This window comes from Piliocolobus tephrosceles, chromosome 2 (assembly GCF_002776525.5).
Source record: "Piliocolobus tephrosceles isolate RC106 chromosome 2, ASM277652v3, whole genome shotgun sequence".
Lineage (NCBI taxonomy): Eukaryota > Metazoa > Chordata > Mammalia > Primates > Cercopithecidae > Piliocolobus > Piliocolobus tephrosceles.
Genome location: NC_045435.1, coordinates 168,774,368 through 168,797,512, shown reverse-complemented (window position 1 = coordinate 168,797,512; position 23,145 = coordinate 168,774,368). Strand labels below are relative to the sequence as shown.

Genomic DNA, 23,145 nt, shown 5'->3' with positions numbered 1-23,145 from the left:
TAATCTATGAACAAAGCTCCTTTTCCCAGGCCCTGTAACCCGCCCCTCTGATAGGAAGTGACCGTGGGCTGGCTTTTATCTTTTCTTTCACCTCTTATTAGAGTAGTGACAACTTGTTTTCTTCATTTCTTCCTCCTCCTCGGCTTTTAGGTTTCAGCGTACTTCAGGGTGCCCCACCCCCTCCAGGAAGACGCCCCCGCGGGCTGGCGGCTCTCCCAGCGCCGGGCGGGGTCCCAGACGGGGCGGCCGCGCGCGGGGAAGGAGGGTCCAGGCGAGCCGGACCCGCCCCCGGACCCCGCGCCTTGCCCTCCCCTCCGCGCGTTTACTTTGTTTATAACTTGAAAAATCCTCTTCCGTCTCCCTTCCCTGCCTCCTCTCCTTTCCCTTTCCTCTGCCAATACAACTAGACCCCGCGTCTGGCGTCGCCGGTGCCCAGCATTCTGCGGGGCAGGCGGTGAGTGGGGCTGGACAGGCGGGCGCAGAGCAGGACTGGGTGGCGCGGGCGCCCGGGCTGCGGGGCAGAGGTTGTGGTAAGGGGAGGCCCGAGGACGCGGTGCCTGCGGGCAGGCGCGGGGGTCGCGCGGCGTCCTGCGCTGGCGGTTCCCAGACACTGCGCTCGCGTCGCATCCTCAGGTGGTTGCAGACGTTTCGTGGTGTCGGGCGTGCGTCTGCGGTGGAGACGCAGCGGGTTTGGGAGCGAGCGGTTTCCTGCCCAGGGATGGGGGTCCTGGCAGCACTTCACGGGGGCGGCCCTTTCGTTTCGGTCTGCGTGACAGGTCTCGCTTGATTGGGTTTCTCTTGGATCTCTAACTGGCGTTTCTACGGCTTGGCTCTCACGAACTCAGGCCAGGCCACTCGCAGGTAAAAACGCTTTGTGGTAACTTCTCTACCTGCTCCGCGAGTGGAGGCGGTGACAGGAGAGAATCAGTCTCTCATATTGTCAATTCGGGCAAGCTAGGGCGATTTGGGGCTGTGGTTGATTTGTTTTTAGAAATAAAACGTTCATATTTAAAGACTTAGAATTTTCTTTTATTTTGTGGCCTCGTTTATCTTCCCTTAGGATCTGCAATTTAGTTTTTAATTTTATATTGCATTTAAAATGGAGCCACCAAAATAAGTACATGAAGATATAGTGCACCAAACTTGATACTACTTAAAGGGAGTAGATTTCCTAATTTAATTGCATTCTCCTGTAATAGTAATACAAGACAACCTCCATCTGTCTATCTGCCCTCATGGTTAGCTGTGAAATACTAGCGGCATTTCCATTAAATGTAAAAAAGACAAGAATGCTAATCATTACACTCTGTGACATGGTTGTGAATTCTATAGGCGAGTGACAACAGGTAGGGGACCTATAATCACTTTATGCACGATGTGAGTGGATACCTTAATGTCCATAGGAAACACTTAAATTTGATGGGAAGCATAAGTGAATTTATCAAAGTTTCCAATTGCATCATACTTAATTTCTAGAAATCAATTGATGTTTATACATAAACTAGATAATACAGTAAAACAAAGTAAAATTCAGTTTGGCATGAAATAACACAGAATTGAGAAATTATTTTTAAGAAGATATAAAAAGGTATGCATGAGAATCCAATAAAGTACATAACATTTTTCTGGGTACAGATATCATTTCTCTAAAACAACGTATAAGTAGAATCCTAACTGAATATTTTTGTTACTGTTTTTAACTGTACTGTTTAGCTCATGTGAAAGAACAAACATATATTAATGTTATGTATATTACAAATAATAATATACAAAATATATAATTATTGTATATATTATATATAATTTTAACATTTAATATGATACATATTCACATATATATAGTGGAGACTTTTTCATATAATAAGGGGTGTTATAAAACTGTGGTGATTAAAAGTCACTACAATAGACCTACTACCAGATGTGTAAATGAAACTGAAGAGACATGGACGAATAAAAGGAAAGCTGGGATTTGATAAGCTTACATTTTAAATCGGTGGGAGGGAAGAAGAAATAACATTTAATTGAATGTGCTTGGACAAACAGGAATTTATTTGGGAAACCTAATAATAAAACTGGAACTTTTCCTCACTATTAACAGACAAATGTAGTCTAGATGGCTTACTAGTTTAAATCTAAATATATGCAATCTAAAAAGGAAAAAAGAAAGCCCAAATAGGTATTTGTGCACATTGGATGCGGGAAAAGCATTTCTAAGCATAATACAAAAACCTAGACCCATTTAGGGACATGATTTTTATTAACATCTCCATTCCCCAAAAAAGATACAAACTGGGGACATTGTTAATAGAAAAAAAAGATAATTTGGCTAATATACCTAGAAAATTTATTAATGACCTTCAAAATCAATGACCCAGTTAAGGATAAAATGAGTCAACTCAAAGCAAAAGAAATAATAAGCAAATAATAAGCAGAGTGAATACTGTTAGCCACACTAATTATCCAAAACATATATAAAGTAAGACATCAATTTTTGCATTAATTTTACAAATTTTGAAAGTCTGATAACTTTAGGTGTTGAAAATGCAATGAGGAAAATATAATTTTACAAACTTTTAATGGAAATGTGAATTGGTGAAACTGTTTTTAGGATTATAAAGCTGTTCAAATTTTCAAATGTTCATTTACTTACTGGAATTTTTCCATCAAAACATGCTCCCAGGTGTACAAATAAAAATATCTGTCAAAGATGTTTAAAGTAGGATTTTTTACAATGTAGAAAACGTGGATACAACTCTGTAGCCATTTATTGGGAATTGGTTACATAATGTATGGTATCTTCAAAGTTTAAAACATTATAGCTCTAAATGTTCTAACTTGGAATATGTCCAAAACATAAGTTAAAGTTAAAACACAAAATGAAACAAAGAACAAGTTGAAACACTGTGTGTGTGTGTGTGTGTGTAGTAAATATTTTTGTAAATAATTTGGAATATAGGCTGAATTATATTATGAGTAGGGATGTTGTATTACACACTTCTATAATGTATGCATGTGTATAAGAAAAAATTGATAGTGATTGGTAATTTATACAGACTATTGCCTTCTTGAATATATTAATTGTCATTTACTACAGAAGAAATATATTTCACAAAACCTTTCATATTGTCTCGTTTTTTTTCTTTTATAAGTGTCCTCTTTCAGGTGCTTCCTTTAAAGTCCCCTTCCTTTTTCTCCTTCCCTAATATTGATGTTTATGATGTTTATTGCAAGCACAGCAGTGAAGAATTTTGCCTGAGAGATTTCACAACCAGTTAACTTTCATAAACAAAAAAATACAGGAATGTTCATACCCATATGTTCACCAGCATTGTACTAAAATTCATTTTTATAGTGCTCGTCCTTCAGTATGAAAGAGATAGATATGCTAGTCCTTAAGAAGGAAAACATCTAAAATTGGACTGCAAAAAAATTTGTTTTTAATTGCATGATAAGGCTGGGTGGCGGTGGCTCGTGCCCATCATCACAGTACTTTGAGAGGCAGGAGTGGGCAGATTGCTTTAGCCCAGGAGTTTGAGAGTAGCCTGGGAAACATGGCGAAACCCCACCTCTAAAAAAATTTAAAAATTAGCCAGGCATGGTGGCACTCACCTGTAGTCCCAGCTGCTCAGGAGGCTGAGGCAGGACAATTGATTGAGCCCGAGAGATCAAGGCTGCAGTGAGCCATTATCATGCCACTGCACTGCAGCATGGGCAACAGAAAGAGACCTGGTCTCAAAAATAAAATTGCATGACAAATGCAGTGAAGACAAACGGTAAGTTTTCAAAGGATAATTTTAATATAAAATTTTAATACCTTTCATATAAAGAAGACAGAAATAAAAAGCTAACAGAAATGAACAAATGACAAACAGGCAGTTCACAGAAATAGAGTTGCAAATTGCTTTCAAATAAATAATAAAAGTGGCTCAGCCTCCTCATTATAAGATATATGGAAAATAAAACCAATTTTATATATATATATATATATATATATCAGATTGACAACTACAAAAATGTTGATAAAATGCTGTGTTAGGAATGTAACTTTTTGTCTGGGGTCTAAATTGATTCAAATTCTTTATAGTGCAATTGGATAGTATCTTTAAAAATGTACAAAACTTTGATCCATCAATTCTCTTTTCAATAATTTAATGCACAGATACACAGTAAGAAAATATTTTTTTCAGCATTTTTGATAATAGCCTAAATTTGGAAACAATTTAAGTTTTTTGTCATTAAGCAACCAGTTAAATGCATTATGTTGCAGCCATTAAAAAGAATAAGGTTATATGGACTGAAATGTAATTAACATCAAGACATTTTAATAAATGAAAAGAAAAAGACACAGAAAAGTATATAGATGATTACCATTTGTATAAAAACTATGTATATTACTTTATGTATGCTTAGAAAATCTCTTGGAAGACAAAAAAAATCTAATGTCTGTGGTTGCCTTTTGAAATGGGAAATGGGAATTGGAGTAGGTGGGGTTTTTTTGTATAAATGTATTGTGTAAATTTATGCACTGCTGGCTCCTTGAATTATATTTGTGTTTGTTTGCACGTAACATCTATTTTTTTAAAAGTCTGTTTTCATAAATGTAAAGTTTCTTATCGAAATAACTTAACTGTATGCAACATGACATCTTGTTTTACTACAGTTTTAAATACTGAAAGACTAGCTGTAAAGTGACACAATGAGGCGTTATTGGTAATCATAGTTGGCATGGTAATGTTTTCTTAATGTCTTGTATAAACATCATGAGAATATTGTTCGGATATTTTTGTACTCTAAATAACAAAAACATTTCCCTCTTGAAAGCTATAAAGGAGACACCTGATATTCTCTTTAAACAATTTGAACCAAATTAATATGTTTAATAAAGGTTATGTATGGACTGTGGCTATCAATTTGCTTTCATTTAATCTCATCTTTTATTTTATATTAAAGCCAAATAGCTAACCTCCAAGATCCTTCACATTTGCTACAGAGAATGAAATATTCTACCATACATGTTTTCTTTTGAAGGAGTCATGATGTTAATAAAATAATAAATATATTGATGTAGGTTATAAAAACACTACAAAATCTTAGGTTTTGCCCTTTTAATTTGTTGAAAATTAATCACTCCCTAAGTTTCTTCTAGAATTGATTTTATGCAAAGATACAATTAAATACATATGTGTTAACATGTAATTATAATGAAGATACTGTGTATTTGTGGGACATTCTTGCTGCAGCATATTTTATCAACATGGACCTAGGTTTATCTTTTGTGCAAGCCTGCAATTAGTTTCTCTAATTCCAGCCCATGTGACAGCAACTTATTAAGTTTACAAGATGTCTACAGAAATGACTGAATCCTTCAGTCATTGGACTTTAATCCACTGATGATTTAATCCACTGATTGAGCCCACTGAACTACCCAGTTCCCTGTAGCCAAGAAACCCATAAAAGTAATCAACACAGTCCACCATAGGAGCCAAGAAATTTGGCTTAAAGTCTATAAAGAGGATCATACTTGGAAAGGTGTGCATAAAATTTTATTTTTGATGAACATGCATGTCTTTTTAGTTACAGATTCACTACAAGAGAGTACATTGTCAGGTTTTTACAATTATTTTAAAAACTCAGTTTATATAATCTATTATATATTTATTGTAGAAAATTTAAAGAGGAAATGTTTATATCTTAGCATATTTTCTCCAGATTTTCCATACTTTTAAAAACATTGCTATCATTATAATTATCCAGATTATATGTGTAACATTTGAATGTAAATATTTAATGATTTTTACAAAACTATTTGTTACTATATTTTTAAAGGAACATGATTTTATCATAATGTTTTACTATAATGTGTTTACTTAACAATTGTGCTTGATATTTATGTAGTTTACAATTACTACTATTTTCATTGTGCATTCCTTCTGTGAAAATGAGAATGCATCACTTAAAATTATTATATGGCATATTTTGAATTTATTTTGAATTTGGTATAGAGGAAATTTACTTGGGTTTACAAATGAGATTTGAGAAAAAAATAGATATGTCTTATGTTGGTAAATTGAACATTTGATTGAGTGTATTATGATTCCTACAGCAGATAGGTTTTTATCTGAATGGGGTAAAATTTCATAGATCTATAACTGGAGGTGTGTGTGTTGGGGCCAGGAGGGGAGGGGACATATTAAAATCACCTGAGAAATGGCTTCCATTTTCTTCCTTATCCACAGAAGCAATGATCTTTTAGAACTTCATCATGAGACTGCAACAATTCAGTAACATCTTCATGCTTCACTTCTAATTCTTAGTTCTCTTGCTATTTCTCTCACATCTGCAGGTACTTCATCCAGTGAAGACTTGAATCATGCAAAATCATCCAGGAGGGTTGGAATCAACTTCTTCCAAGCTCCTGTTAATATTTATATTTTGACTTCCTCCCATGAATAACAAAAGTTCTTAATGGTATCTAAAATGGTGGATCTTTCTTAGGAAGTTTTCAATTTACATTGCCTAGATTCATCAGAGGAATCTAGGCCTAGCTTTTGGCCTGTCTTTGCTTTCAACATGCCTTCCTCATTAAGCTTAATCTTTTCCAGCTTTTTGACTTAAAGTGAGAGATGCACGAACCTTCTTTTCACTTGAGTACTTAGAGGCATTTGTAGGCTTCTTAACTGGCCTAATTTCAATATTGTTGTGTCTCAGGGAATAGGGAGGTCCTAGTATAGGGAGAGAGATGGGAGAATAGTTGCTCTGTGGAGCAGTCACGACAACATTTATTAAGTTCACCATCTTATATAGGCATGGTTCATGGGGTCCCAAAACAATTACAATAGTAACATCAAATAACACTGATCATAGATCACCATAACAGATTAATTGTAATGAAAGAGTCTGAAATATTGTGAGAATTACCAAAATGTGACAAAGAGACAAACTGATAACATGCTGTTCTACAAAATGGTACTGATAGACTCCTCGATACAAGGATGCCAAAAAACCCTCAATTTGTTTAAAAAAATGGAATATCTGTGAATCACAGTATAGCAAAGCACAATAAAACAAGGCATGCATGTACATAATGAGCTATCTTGAGGATGGGATTCAAGTAAACATGAAATTTATGTCCCATTATGTTTTAAACGCATAGCCTGAAGATAATTTTATACAATATTTTTGATAATGTTGGGTATGAAATGTTTATGTACATTGAACCATTGGAAAGCAAAGGTATCAGTATCTCAATCACCTGTGTGGACAATCTGTGGTTATGTGACATCACCATCATTCCTGACTCTAAATTCATTATGCTACTGATAAGTAATCATTTTCTTATATTACTCACAAATAAGTGCTTAATAGTAAAAAATAGGATGTATCATTAATACAGTGAAAAGACAATGTGTTTGGGGTAACTAGCAGCACAGTAGTATCTCCAGAATGCCTGTATCAGAAAGTCGCCAATAAGCAATTGCAGGCTTTCATTCTTTACCGACAATGCTGTATTTTGATTACAAGGTTATTGTTCACTGTATTTTATTATTTTAAGTGAGAAGAAATATCAGAAGTAGCCAAGTGACCAGCAAGTGTTTTCTCTACAAATGAGAAAGCATTCTGATGGATGGCTTTTCAAAATGTTTCCTCTGGAGTCGTCTGTCTCATTAACAATGGTTTTGTCTTAGAAGTCTCTGTTGATTTTACAAACTGACACAATTTCTTATTCTGTGATGAATGAATGCTCTTCTAGTCCTTCAATAAACCCATCACATATTTTCACCATGTCATCTATGGGCACTTTGCAGTGTTAACAGTGTCCTCATCATCTTTCACTTGTGACGTCATGTTGGTGCTCAAAGTTTTGGATTTTTGAGCATTTCAGATTTTGGACTTTTGGATTAGGGATGCTTAGTCTATATAGCATTTTATGTGCCAGAATTCTGCATGAATATTTTAATCTTGTCTTATATAAGATAGAGATTGGTTTATCTTTCTATTCATTTCTTTGTTTTCAAGAATAAATGACAGACATAACAGTTTTTGTTTTGCTTTCTTTTTTTTTTTTTTTTTTTTTTTTTGTTCTTCAACAGTTTTGGAGCATAGTCAGGATCATGATGACAAGAAAGAGATGTATACAGTTGGCAGAGCATATAGTTAGCAGGAGCTTGAGAAGAGGGGTTTCAGTCAACTGAAAGATTCCCATGGAAGAAGCAGGATGAAATACAAATAACAGAGAGAACAAATTCTTACACATTTTTTTGAATTTGAAGAATTCATACAATTTTTTTTTTTTTTCAGAAAATGGTCCAATTGTCAATTAGGAACTTTTCAGGTTTGAAACCCCCATCACAGAATTTGCTTTTCCTTTCTGAGAGACTGATGGGTTATTGTTTTGGGATTAAAGTCTTTGAGGGCTTCCTCTAGTGGAGAAACAGTTCAGACAAAAGGGAGTGGATCCATTAGATGGCTGGTATAAAAGTGGACAATGTCTTTTCCAGTTGCATGACTGTTTACCATAAAGGCAGACATCTTGAGGCATAGGGTTCTTTATTTTGGGATCCATTAGTTTGGATTTAAAATATGTATGAAAATATGTACTCTTGGGCCCTGTAGCCATTACAACTGTAAAGACATAAACCTGTTTGCCTTTGTAAGGAATTTTCCCACTGTAGCCATTCTAAGTTACTTTTGGTAAGGTTCTCCCATTCGTCTCGAAAAACACAGGTTCTGGGTCTCTAGTTTTTATACATGAAGTTGCCTACAATTGCAGTTGGTGAAGTTCTAGCAACCTTTGACCAGATAAACCCATGATTCCATGTCTTTTATTAACCTTTCCTACCTATTGAACTGAGTTTATTTTATGTCTGACCCAGTCAAATACCTGAGGCCTCCCTACTGGGCCCAGTCCTGTTTTTGTCATGACTTTGAAACCAGTGTAGATCAAAAATACTCAGACTCAGCTCAAATCAGAAGTTCATGAAGCTCAGATTTAAAAAAATCTCACCCATGACCCCAGTTGCTGAGAAAGATCAGTGAGCACATTGGGCATGGTGGGTACCTTACCTTGGTCACTCGGTGCTCCTGGGATCACTGGAAGTTTGCTTCAAGATCTGACTTCTCATGTGAAACTCTTAAAAACTTTAGACAAATTCAGCAGAGTTTATCTGAGCAAAAAACGATTCATGAATCAGGCAGCACTGATAACCAGAAGAGTTTCAGAGAGCTCCACCCAGCAACATGGGCAGGCAGTATTCATAAACAGAGTAAAGAAGTGACATATATAAATCAGTTGATTGGATCCAGCGTAGTATTTGCTTTATTTGGTCATGGTGTGATGAGGCATTTGCCTTCAATGGACATGGTCTGATCAGTTGACAGCCCGTGACTGGCTGAAGCGCTGCTACCGTCATTGGCTGAGACTCAGCTACTTGTTACAAGAATACGCCCTCAAATCAGGTTGCAGTCTGCTACTTGCAGAGGCAGCTTTAGGCCCAATTTAATTTATCAAGTTATGATTTAGATTACGTAGAAATGTGTTGTTTTATTTTTATGAGGTTAGAGAATTTCGTGTTATCTTTCAGTTAGTAATTCCTAGCTCATTACGTTATGGTCAGAGAACAAGCTGTATGATTTTAAATTTTGTAATATTGTAAGATTTGTTTTATGAGCCAGAATGTGGTCTGTCTGAGTGAATGTTCTGTATGTTGAAAAGAATGCTTATTCGAATGCTGTTGGGTGGGGTGTCCTAGAAATGTCAGTGTTGGTTGATGATGCTGCCTAGTTGTGCCAGTATCATTGCAAATTTTCCCTCTGCTTGTTCTTATAGATTTCTAAGAATGGAGTGTAAAAGTCCTCAACTATAACTGTGGATTTGCCTTTATTTGTTTAAATTTTGCCAGTTTTAGCTTCATGTATTTTGAAGCTCCATTGTTAGGATCAGTCACACTTAGGACTGCTGTTTCTTGTTAAGAAATTGTCTCTTACTTTTAAGTGATAGCCCTTCTTATCTCTGGTAATTTTCTTTGCTCTGAAATCTACTTGTGAGATATTAATATAACCACTCCAGCTTTCTTTTTCTCTGTAATGACTTTGTTGAGATATAATTCACATACCATAAAATTCACCCATTCAAAGTATACCGTTCATTGATTTTTAGTGTATTCAGATTTGTGAAGCTATCACCACAGTCTAATGTTAGCATAGTTTCATAATTCCAAAAAGAAACCCATGCTCAATAGCAGTCATTTCCCATCTTCTTGAAACCAGAAATCTACTTTCTACCTTTATGAACTTGCCTATTCTGGATAGTTCACATAAGTAGAATCAGGCACTATATGGTTTTTTTGGTGACTGACTTCTTTCTAGTAGTGTCATGTTTTCAAGGTTCATCCAGGATGTAGCATGTATCAATGCTAAATTACTTTGTACGGCTGAGCCATATTTCATTGTAGGGATATTTAAAAATTGATCAGTTCACCAGTTGATGGATATTTGAGTTGTTTCTACTTGTTAGCTATTATGTGTAATGCTGTTATGAACATGTGTTTGTGAAGGCATTTCTTTTCATTTCTCTTAGGTATATACCTAGAAATGAAATTACTAGAGGATATGGTTAACTGTATTAACCATAATGAAGCTCCGTGTTTAACCTTTTGAGGAAGTTCCAGACTGATTTTCAAAGCAGCTGTAACATTTTGCATTCCTCAGAAACATGTGAAGGTTTCAATATCTACATATATTTCCTAAAACTTGTTGTTACATTTTTCATTATAGCCATCCTACTAGGTGTGAAAAGTATCTAATTGTAGTTTTGTTGTTATTTTTTAAGAGAGAGGATCTTGATCTGTCACCCAGGCTAGTGTGCAGTGACACAGTCATAGCTCAATGCAGCCTTGAACTCCTGGTCTCAAGAGATCCTCCCACCTCAGCCTCTCCTGTGGTTGGGACTACAGGTGCATGCCACCATGCCCAGCTAATGTTTAATTTTTTGTAGAGACAGGGTCTCATGATGTTACCCAGGGTTTCTAACTCCTGACCTTAAGGAATCCTCCTACCTTTTCCTCCCAAAGTGTTGAGATTACAGGCATGAGCCATTGTGCCCAGCCTTAATGCCTTAATTAGTTTTGATCCACATTTTTTTTAATGACTAGTGATATTGAGAATATTTTTATGTCCTTATTGGCTTTAATATATCTTCTTTGAAGAAATATGCAAATTCCTTGGCCATTTTTCAATTGATTTGTCTTTATTTTTGAGTTGGAGTATTCTTTATTCTAGACAAAAGTCTCTTAGATAAATGGTTTGAAAATATTTTATCTCATTCTGTGGGTTGTGTTTTCATTTTCTTGCTGGTGTCCTTTGAACTACAAACCTTTTAAATTGTTATGAGTCCAATTTATTTATTTATTTATTTTTGTTGCTTTTACTGTTGGTGTCGTATCAGTGAAACCATTGCCTAACCCAATGTCATGAAGATTTATTCCTGTGTTTTCTTCTAACATTTATTAGCTTTATCTTTTGCATTTAAGTTTTCTTTTTCCCTTTTTTTTTTTTTTTTTTTTTGTTTGAGATAGAGTTACACTCTTGTTGTCCAGGCTGAATTGCAATGGTGCAATCTTGGCTCACAGCAACCTCTGCCTCCTGGGTTCATGCGATTCTCCTGCCTCTGCCTCCCAAGTAGCTGGCATTTCAGGCATGTACCACCACGCCCAGCAATTTTTGTATTTTTAGTAGAAATGGAGTTTCTCCATGTTGGTCAGGCTGGTCTTGAACTCCCAACTTCAGGTGATCTGCCTGCCTCGGCCTCCCAAAGTGCTGGGATTACGGGTGTGATCTACCACGTCTGGCCTACATTTAAGTTTATAATATACTTTGATTAATTATTTGTATTGGGTATTATAGGGGTCCAAGTTTGTTTTGTTTTAGTTCTTGGATTGTTTTTGTTTTTTTTTTTTTGTATGTGGATGTACAGTTGTTTCAGCACTATTTGTTGAAAAGACTGTTCCTTGCTGTCTTGGTATCCTTGTCAAAAATTAATTACCCATAAATGCAAAGATTTATTTCTGGATTCTCATTTGTGTTCCATTGGCCTATATGTCTATTCTTTGGACCAATACCATACTGTTGTGATTGCTGTAGATTTGTAGTAAGTTTTGAAATCAGGAAGTCTGAGTTTTCCATTTTTCATTTGCTTCCAAGATTGTTTTGGCCTTTATGGGTCCCTTTTATTTCTATATGAACTCTGTGTTTAGCTTATTAGTTTCTGGAAAAAGGCAACTTGTATTTTGATAGTAATTTTGTTTCATCTGTAGGTAAATTTGGGGAGTATTGCTATCTTAACAATATTAAGATGAACTTGGGATATCTTTCTTATTATTTAGATCTTCTTTAATTCTTTCAACATTTCATGGTTTTAAGTACACAAGTCTTGTACTTTTTAATTAAATTTATTTGTAGTTGTTTTATTCTTTTTGATACTATTATAAGTGTAATTGATTTCCTGCATTGTTCATTGCCAGGGTATAAAAATACAATTGATCTTTGTATAATGGTCTTGTATCCCGCTGCATTGATTAACTTGTTTATTCTTAGTTTTTAATGAATTCCTTAGAAACCTTGATATGACTTAAAAATGTACGTCACATTTCTTTATTTCTAATTTAGATGGCTTTATTTCTTTTTTTCTAACCTAATCACTCTGGCTAGAACCTCCAGTACAATGTTGAAAAGAAATAGTAACAGTACATACTCTTGTCTTGTTTTGATCTTAAGGGAAAGCATTTAGCCTTTCTCTGTTGAGTATGACATTAGCTGTGGAGTGCTTCACAAGTGTCTTATCAGATTAAGAAAGTTCTCCTATATTTCTAGATTGTTGAGTGTTTATTGTTTTTATCAAGAAAGACTACTGGATTCTTTTGAATTTTTTTCTGTTATCTATTAGGATTATGTGGGTTTTGTCTCTCTTTTTTTTTTTTTTTTTTTTTTTTTTTTGAGACGGAGTCTCGCTCTGTCCCCCAGGCTGGAGTGCAGTGGCCGGATCTCAGCTCACTGCAAGCTCCGCCTCCCGGGTTCACGCCATTCTCCTGCCTCAGCCTCCCGGAGTAGCTGGGACTATAGGCGCCCGCTACCTCGCCCGGCTAGTTTTTGTATTTTTTAGTAGAGACGGGGTTTCACCGGGTTAGCCAGGATGGTCTCGATCTCCTGACCTCGTGATCCGCCCATCTCGGCCTCCCAAAGTGCTGGGATTACAGGCTTGAGCCACCGCGCCCGGCCTTGTCTCTTATTTTATTACCCAGATATATTCATTGATTGAGGTTTTTTGCTTGATAAACCATTTTATTACTATAATAAATCCCACTTGGTCATGGTATATTGTGGTATATTGTGGATTCAGTTTTCAAGTATTTTGTTGAGAATTTTTGTGTCAGTATTCTTCATGGTTATTAGTGTAGTTTTGTTGTATTGTCTTTACCTGATTTTGATATAAGGGTCATACTGAAATAAAGTGAGTTTTAGAAGAGTTTGCAAAGGGTTGGTATTTATTCTTTATTAAGTATTAGGTAGAATGCACAACTAAATCATCTGTACCTGGGTTTTTTTTTGTGGAAAGTTTTTTGATTACTAATTTAGCCTCTTATTACAGTTCTATTCAGGTTTCCTGTTTCTTCTTGAGTCAGTTTTGGTAGGATCTGTCTTCTAGGAATTCATCCATTTCATCTACTGTATCTAATTGGCATATGGTAGTTTGCTAATTATTATTCCCCTATAATCCTTTTTTCTTTTCAATGTGAGGTTAGTATTAATATGGATCTTTTCATTCATTATTTTGGTAATTTGAATCTTTTCTCTTTCTTTTTCTTTATTAGTGTATCCAAAAGTTTGTTAGTTTTGATCTTTTCAAAGCAACAATTTTTAGCTTTTTTGATTTTCTTTTTTATTCTCTATTTTATTTATTCCTACTCTAATCTTTATTTCTTTCCTTTTTCTTGCTTGGTTTTAATTTGCTCTTTCAGAAATATTTTACAGAGGAAGATTAGGTTATTTATTTAAGAGCTTTATTCTTTAAAATTATTTCTATTTACAACTATAAATTTGCCTCAAAACATTGCTTTGGCTGTACCCCATAAGTTTGTGGCCTTTTGTCTTTTCATTGTGAATTTTCATTGTGATTTTTTGGCCAACCCGTTGCTGATTAAGGACACTGTTGTTTGATATCCACATATTTTTAATTTCTTCAACTTTTTTCTATTGTTGATTTATAATTTAATTTTCCATTGTATTCAGATAATATTTTATATGATTTCAATTTTTAAAAATGTATTGAGGCTCATGTTATAGCCTAATGAATGTTCTATTTTGGAGAATGTTTCATATGCACTTGAAAATAAGGTATTCTACAATTGTTGGTTGCAGTGTTACATAGATAATTATAGATTTAATTGGTTCATAATGTATGTATATTTCCCATCAATTTTTTCACTTTTTGATTGTGTATTTTAGGGCTGTATTGTGATGTGCAGATAAATGTATAATTGTTATATTTTCCTGAGAGATTAATTTTTTCTTCTCTTTATGAAATATTCTTCTTAGTCTTCAGTAATAGTTTTTGTCTTAAAGGTTTATTTGTATAAGGTTAGTATAGCCACTGCAGCTCTTCTTTGGTTAACACGAAGTACACCTCTTTCCTTTTTTGACCTGTTTGTCTTTATAAATTGTGTCTCTTGTTTACAACATATAGTTGGATCATGTTTTCAGTTTCTTTTTTTAATCCATTCTGCCAATCTCTACCTTTTGATTGGATTGTTTAATCCATTTACATTTAAGGTAATTACTGGTAAGGTAGGAATTATGTCAGATGTTTTGTTACTTGTTTTCTATATGTGTTACATTCTAACTTTATTCTTATTAGTGTATACATGGTATATCTTTCTTATCCTTTCTTCTTTAACCCTTTTCTGTTTCATCTTTTTCTACCTTATCTTTACATTTGAAGTTAGTTTCTTTTAGAGAGCATGTAATTGAGTCTGTATTAGTCCATTTTCACACTGCTGGTAAAGACATACCTGAGATCAGGCAATTTACAAAAGAAAGAAGTTTAACGGACTTACAGTTCCACATGACTGGGGAGACCTCACAATCATAGTGAAGGCAAGGAGGAGCAAGTCACATCTTATGTGGATGGCGGCAGGCCAAGAGAAAGAGCTTGTGTGGGGAAACTTCCCCTTGTGAAATCATCAAATCCCGTAAGACTTACTCACTATAAGAAAAGCAGCACAGAAAAGACCTGCCCCCATGTTTTAGTTACCTCCCACTGGGTCCCTCCCACAACACCTAGGAATTCAAGATGAGATTTGGGTGGGGACACAGCCAAACAATATCAGGGTCATTAAAAAATATGCATTCAAGTATTCTGATAACCTCAGTCTTTGTTTATATGCTTAGTACATGATTTTACATGTAAATATTGACAGGTTTGAATTTTTGCATGCTTGTTCTCCTTTTGGTTCTTCTTTATCTCATCCATTATAAGGGCTCTTTAATGCTGTTTGAATTTTTTGTAGCATTTATTTGTTTATTGTGTCTTAGATGGTATCTTTGTGAACAGTGATTTTATTGATGACTCTGGGCACGTCTCTCTCTCTCTCTCCATATGTATACATATGTGTGTGTATATATATATATATATGTACAATTAACTTTTAACAGCATTCTTATAATTAATATTTTACCACTTCAAATAGAATGTAGGTCCCCTTATACTCATCAATTTATGTTATTGTCTTATGTATTACACCTACAGACATTGTAAACCTCCTTGAACAATGTTATAATTTTTGCTTTCTTCATCAAAACTATTTTGAAGAATTTAAGACCAAGCATGGCGGCTCATGCCTGTAATCCCAGATCTTTGGGAGGCCAAGGCAGAGGGTCCCTTGTAGTCCAGAATTTGTGATCAGACTGAGCAATAAAACAAGACCCTTGTCTCTACAAAAAAAATTAAAAATTAGCTGGGCACAGTGGCATTTGCCTATAGTCACAACTACCATGGGGGCTGATGTGGGAGGTCCACTTGAACCCGAGAGTTTAAGATTGCAGTGAGCTGTGATAATAGCACTGTACTCCAAACCCAGGCAAGATAGCAAGAACCCATCTCCAAATAAATAAAAATAAAGTAATTTAACAGAAAATAGTATGTTTTATTTATTGATTGTTTTTTTTAATTCCTGATGTTCCAAGTTTTCTTTTGCTATTTTATTTTCCTTATATATAAAACCTTGATTATGAATTCCTTTTTAGCAGGTCTGGTGGCAACAAATTCTCTTAGTTTTACTTTTTGGCAGTGTGTCTTTATTTTATTTTATTTATTTATTTTTTTTTTTTGAGACAGAGTCTCGCTCTGTCGCCTGGGCTGGAGTGCAGTGGCCAGATCTCAGCTCACTGCAACCTCCGCCTCCCGGGTTTACACCATTCTCCTGCCTCAGCCTCCCGAGTAGCTGGGACTACAGGCACCCGCCACCTCGCCCGGCTAGCTTTTTTTTTTTTTTTTTTTGTATTTTTAGTAGAGATGGGGTTTCACCATGTTAGCCAGGATGGTCTCGATCTCCTGACCTCGTGATCCGCCCATCTCGGCCTCCCAAAGTGCTGGGATTACAGGCTTGAGCCACCGCACCCGGCGTGTCTTTATTTTATACTCATTGTGAAGGACGTTTTTCCTTCATATAGAGTTCTGGATTAACAGTTGTTTTCCCTGAGCACTTTAAAAATAGAAAAATATTATTTTATTTGTTCTGCCCTTCTGGATTTTCTGATGAGAAACCGATGGTCAGTCTAATTATTAAACCTTATCTAGTTAATGTATTAGTTTTCTCTGCCTGTTTTCAGGATTTTAACTTTATCTTTTTAGTTCGTAGCTATTTCATTATGATAAGTCTTGGAGTGGATAGTTTTAGTTTATCTTGTCAGGGATTCACTGAGCTTTACATATTTCTTTGTTTATATCGTTTGCAAAATCAAGAAAGTTTTCAGCCATTATTCTTCAAATATTTTTTTCTGCACTATTTTTTTTTTTTTTCCTATTCTTCTGATACTCTGATACCAGTAATGTTAACCCTTGGTATTATCCCACTGACCCATAAAGTTTAGTTCATTTTTTAATTTAATAATTTTCCTCTCTGTTCTTCAGACTAGATAATTCTGTTGATCTGTTATTAAGCTCAGTAACTGTGCTTGTAGTCTGCATTTTTTCTTGAATCCATCCAGTGAATTTTAAATTTTTGTTACTCTACTTTTTAGTTCTAAAATTTCCATTTGCTCCTTTATTGCTTTTATTTCTTTGCTGAGACTTTCAATCTTTCCTCTTTACTGCCAACCCAGTTTTTCTTAGAGCATCTTAAAAACAGATGCTTTAAGTTGTCAGATAATTCCAACATCTTTGTTATCTTGGCATTGACATCTCCATTAGTCTGTTCTTGCACTGCTATAAAGAAATACCTGAGACTGGGAAAAGAGGTTTAATTGGCTGATGGTTCTACTGGCTGTATAGGAGCATGATGCTGGCCATTTGCTGGCTTTTAAGGAGACCTCAGAAAACTTACAATCAGGGAAAAGGCAAACAGGGATCTATCACTTCGCATGGCCAGAGCAGGAGGAAAAGAGAGAGTGGAGAGGTGCCACAAACATTTAAACAACCAGATCTCATGAGAACTGTTATCATAAGAACAGCACTGGGGGTATGGTGGTGCTAAACCATTAGAAATTGCCCCCATGACCCAATAACCTACAACGAGGCCCCACCTCCAGCATTGGAGATTACATTTCAACATGACATTTGGGCAGGGACACAGATCCCAACTATATTATTCTGTTCTTGGCTACCCGCCCCCCCACCCCCCCGCCCGCCCGCCCAGTCATGTCCTTCTTACATTTCAAAATAAAATTGTGCCTTCCCAGTAGTCCCCAAAGTCTTAACTTATTCCAGCATTAACTCAAAAGTCCACGTCCAAAGTCTCATCTGAGAGAAGGCTAGTCTCTTCTGCCTATGAGCCTGTTTGTTTGTTTTTTCTTTTTAAATAAAAAAGAGTTATTCCCAAAATACAATGAGAGCAATGAGGGTACAGCAATTGGGTAAATACTCCTGTTCCAAAAGGAGAAGTCAGCCAAAAGAAAGGCTGCAGGCCCCATGTAAGTCCAAGTCCAAAACCCAGCCCAGTAGTTATTAAATGTTAAATCTCCAACGTAATCTCTTTTGACTTCATGTCTCACATCCAGGGCATACTGATGCAAGTGATAGGCTCTCAAAGTATTGGGCAGTTCCACCTTTGTGGCCATGGCTGCTCTCATGGGCTGATATTGAGTGCCTATGGCTCTTCCAGGTGAAGGCTGCAAGCTGCAGGTGGCTCTACCATTCTGGAGCCTGAAGGATGGTGGCCCTATTCTCATAGCTACACTAGGCAGTGCCACAATGGGGACTCTGTGTGGGGACTCCAACCCACATTTGCCCTCCACAGTGCTGTAGGAGAGGTTCTCCATGAGGCTCTCCCCCTTTAGCAGGCTTCTGCCTGTACCTCCAGGTTTTTCCATACATCCTCTGAAATCTAGGCAGAGGTTCCCAAGCCTCAGCTCTTACACTCTGTGTACCTGCAGGCTTAACACCACATGGAAACCACCATTGCTTAATGGTTTCCACCTTCTGAAGCAGCAGCCTGAGCTGCATCCAGTGCCCTGTTAGCCATGGATAGAAGTGGAGCAGCTGGGACGCAGGGAGTAGTTTCCTGAGGTTGTGCAACATGGCAGGGCCCTGCATCTGGCCCAGGAAACCATTCTTCGCTCCTAAGCCTCCAGTCCTATGATGGGAGGGGCTGCCTCAAAGGTCTCTGAAATACATTCAAGGCATTTTTTCCCATTGTCTTGGCTAGGAGCAATTTCTTTCTTTCCAGTTATATAAATTTCTCAAGATTGCTTGAATTCCTCCACTGAAAATGAGTTTTTCTTTTCTACTGCATGGCTGGGCTGCAAATTTTCCAAACTTTTGTACTCTGCTTCCCTTTTAAATATAAGTTCCAGTTTTAGGTCATTTCTTTGCTCACGCGTATGAGCACAGGTTATTAGAAGCAGGACACATCTTGGTGTTTTGCTGCTTAGAAATTTCTGCTGCCAGATACCCGAAATCATCATTTCCAAGTTCAAAGTCTCACAGATCTCTAGGGCAGGGCACAATGTAACCAATTGCTTTGTTAAGGAACAGAAGTACCTTTGCTCTAGTTACTAATACCAAGTCTGTCATTTCCCTCTGAGACTGCATCAGCCTGGACTTCATTGTTCATATTACTATCAACAATTTGGTCACAACAATTTAACAAGTCTAGGAAGTTTCAATGTTTCTCTCATCTTCCTGTTTTCTTCTGTGCCCTCCAAGCTGTTCCAGCCTCTGCCTGTTACCCAGTTCCAAAGTTGCTTACACATTTTCAGGTATCTTTATAGCAATACCCCACTCCTTGGTGCCAATTTTCTGTATTAGTCCATTCTTGCACTGCTGTAAAACAATACCTGAGATTGGGTAATTTACAAAGAAAAGAGTTTAATTGGTTCACAGTTCCACAAGCTGTACAGAAAGCGTGGTGCTGGCAGTCTGCTTGGCTTTTGGGGAGGCCTCAGGAAACTTACAATCTTGGCAGAAGGCAAATGGAGAGCTAGAACTTCACATGGCTGGAGCAGGTGGAAAAGAGAGATGGGAGAGACGCCATACACTTTTAAACAACTAAATACCATGAGAACTCTTATCGCAAGAACAGCACTAGGGAGATGGTGCTAAACCATTAGAAACCACCCCCATGACCCAGTCACCTCTCACCAGGCCCAACCTCCAGCATTGAGGATGACATTTCAGCATGAGATTTGGGTGGGGACACAGAGCTGAACCATATCATCATCTTTCAATTTTCTTTTTCCACATCAGTGGAGGTTTTTCTGGTTCTTTTTGAACTATAATTTTATATTGTGTTGTAGTCATTTTGCATATTATTTTATGAGATTCTGAGTGTTACCGAAATGCCATGGAACTAATTGATTTTCTAATTATTTTGGCAGGCAGTTGATCCACTTGGATTGAGGCCAAAAGTTCTGGCCAGTCTTTTGTGAGTTATGATTTCAATGTCAGTTAATTTAATATTGAAAGTCTTTGCCATGATATTTAGATCTCTTTAGTGTGTGCACAACCCTTGGCCAGTCTGAGACCTGAGCAGTCGTCTCCTTTATTTCAGTTCTATAGTCTTTGTTAGGATCAGATGTTTAGGATCAGATCCATGCATTCATTACTCCTAGATTAGCTGAGGAGTTCATAAACAACTTTATAGGTACAATCCCAAGCTGCATCTTCTTCATGATCTCCTTGCTACTTACCAGTTTTCTGGGTCTCTTCTATTTTGTTTTTCAGCCAGAAAAAATGAGGTTTTATTTACCTTTTTCATCTCTGTGTGTCCCTCAAATTCATTTGCATTCAAGGCCACATCACAGGAAGGGCAGAGAGTAAAAATGTGACAGGGTGCACCCCATTCTTTTGGAGCCACAGCTCCTTATGTTAAGAGGATTTCTCTCCTTTAGTGTTTTCCACACCTGCGGACCTTCTCTGATAAAATTACTGCTTTCTCCACAGTGAGACTTCCAGGATCTGGGACATGACAGAATGGAGAAAGTAAAAAAATTAAAAAAAAAAACAAAAAAAAAAAAAACGTGAATTTTCCAACTCTTTTTGAACTTTAGGGATGCTCATTTCCCTGCTCGAGCCAGAAGTAGAGGGCTTCTCCTGGAGCTGTCTCTGCATCTGGTGTCTACTACTATGTTTCAGGATGCCTTGAACCACTATTGGGCCAGGGATACCAGAGAAAAATGTGAAGCTTACTCTGGTTTGATTGTACTTTTTCTGGTCTTCTGTCCCATGTTCTTGCTACTTTTTAATTTCCAGGGTCTTCAAATAGCTGTTCATTCGTTCTGTTTAGGTTAATTAATTGTATTTAGTGGGAGAGACAAGTTAGTATCTGTTTACTGCATCTTATCCATAACTGGAACATATGACCTATTATGTTTTTTGGGTTTTTTAGTTCATGGGTAATTTCTCTTCAGATTATAAATATATTTCAAAACCCTTACCAAGTAGAATTTGAAAAAGAACACAGCAGAACAGCCTACTTTCCTATTATAGGGTATAGTAGTGAGACGTGCTTGATAGTTTGAAAGCACCATGAGGGTGAGGGGGTATGAAAGAGAAGGCAGCAAGTATATAGAAGATAACTTTCAGTAGGGTTTGTTTTGTAGAATACTAAGTTGGCCTGTGATGCTGGTTTTTTGACCTGTAGTTTCCAGGTTATAAAGTTATAACCTTGAATGGGTTGCTTAAACTCTGTAAACTTCTGTTTCCTGGCCTGTATAATGAAACCATAATAATTCACCTCTGTCAACATATATGAAGTTCCTGGCACATCATAGATGTTTAGTAATTCATATCTAAAACTTAAAGAAACTGAGAATTTAAAATATAGCAGGTCATTTGGAGTCACAATCAGTAGGTAATCCTTAACATCTTTATAGCCAGCTGCTCCTTTAAAAAATGCCTTAAAACTTCTCTAAATATATTAGAAATTTTCATTTTTAAGAATCACCATTTTCTCTTGGGCCCCATTCAAGTTAGCTTTAAATTGAAATGTAACAATGGTTATCTGTTCAAAAATTTTGAAATATGACTGTTTTACCTACCTTTTCTAGTGCTGTGATTTACTGTTATAAAAAATTTAACATATTCAGTTACTTCTACATAGCAGGGTTCCCAAGATAGTATGTGGCCATGAGAATTATATTTTGTAATCTATATTATGAGCAGCAGCACAATGAAATAATATAGATAAATGCAAAAGTGACAAAATTTGTAAATTCAAAGGAACTGTCTCCCATGTAAATTAACTAATGATAAAAAAGCTTTTAAATAAATGAAACTTAAAAATATAAAGCCTTGTTTTTGTCAAAGAAATTGATGTATGTAAACTTCATCAATCTTGTGGTACATCATCATCCAGAATTTATAGGCAGTCAAATACGGGGAAATGAAAGCATGTCCAGAGATGTGGAAGCATAATTCAAGCTTGTAATGTAGATTTTCTTAAAAGATGTAGCATAAGTTTGTACACAGTAAAAAAAAAAAAAAAAAAAAAAAACCTCATTAGGCATTATTTATTGGGTACCTACCATATGCAGACATGACTATGTATTCCAAATTGGAAGAGAGGAAGTCAAACTATCTTCACAGATGATCTGATTCTGTACCCAGAAAATTCCATAGTCTCTGCCCAAAGGCTTCTAGAACTGACAAACAACTTCAGTAAAGTTTCAGTGTACAACAATCAGTATCATTTCTATATACCAGTAGTGGCCAAACCAGGAACCAAATCAAGAATGCAATACCATACACAATAGCTACAAAAAGAACAAAATATCTAGGATACAGCTAACCAGGGAGGTGAAAGATTTCTACAATGAGAATTAAAAAACACTGCTGAAAGAAATCAGAGATAACATAAAAACATGGAGAAACATTCCATGCCCATGGATAGGAAGAATCAATACCATTAAAATGGCTCTACTGCCCAAAGCAATGTACAGATTAAATGGTATTCCTATCAAACTATCAATGCCATTTTTCACAGAATTAGAAAGAAATGATTCTGAAATTCATATGGAACAAAAGGAGCCCAAATAGTCAAAGTGATCCTAAACAAAAAGAAGAAAACCAGAGGCGTCACACTATCTGACTTCAAACTATATTATAAAGCCACAGAAACCAAAACAACATGGTACTAATACAAAAAACAGACATATAGAACAATAGAACAGAAACCAAGCTATACACTTACAACCATCTGATTTTCAACAAGGTCAACAATACCAAGCAATAGGGAAAGACTTCCTGCTCAATAAAAGGTGCAGGGATAACTGGCTAGCCATATGCAGAAGATTGTAACTGGACACCTTCCTTTCATTATATACAAAAATCAACTTGAGATGGATTAAAGACTTAAATGTAAGACCTAAAACTATGAAAGCCCTAGAAGAAAATCTAGGACATACCATTCTGGACATAGGCCTTGGCAAATATGTTGT

At 36.3% G+C, this 23,145-nt stretch overlaps 1 protein-coding gene across 5 annotated transcripts in view; it reads left to right on the top strand.

The window, feature by feature from the left end:
- The first annotated feature begins 235 nt into the window (after positions 1-235).
- PLSCR4 (phospholipid scramblase 4) overlaps positions 236-23,145 on the top strand; it is a 60,536-nt gene continuing 37,626 nt past the window's right edge. For 2 of the 5 annotated variants that reach the window (XM_023215428.1, XM_023215425.1), the window contains exon 1: positions 236-454. The gene's annotated coding sequence lies outside the window, so the exon portion shown is untranslated. Of the gene's footprint in view, positions 455-609; positions 862-23,145 lie in introns of those variants that run through there. The other 3 variants (XM_023215426.2, XM_023215429.2, XM_023215427.2) reach the window with 3 other exon arrangements.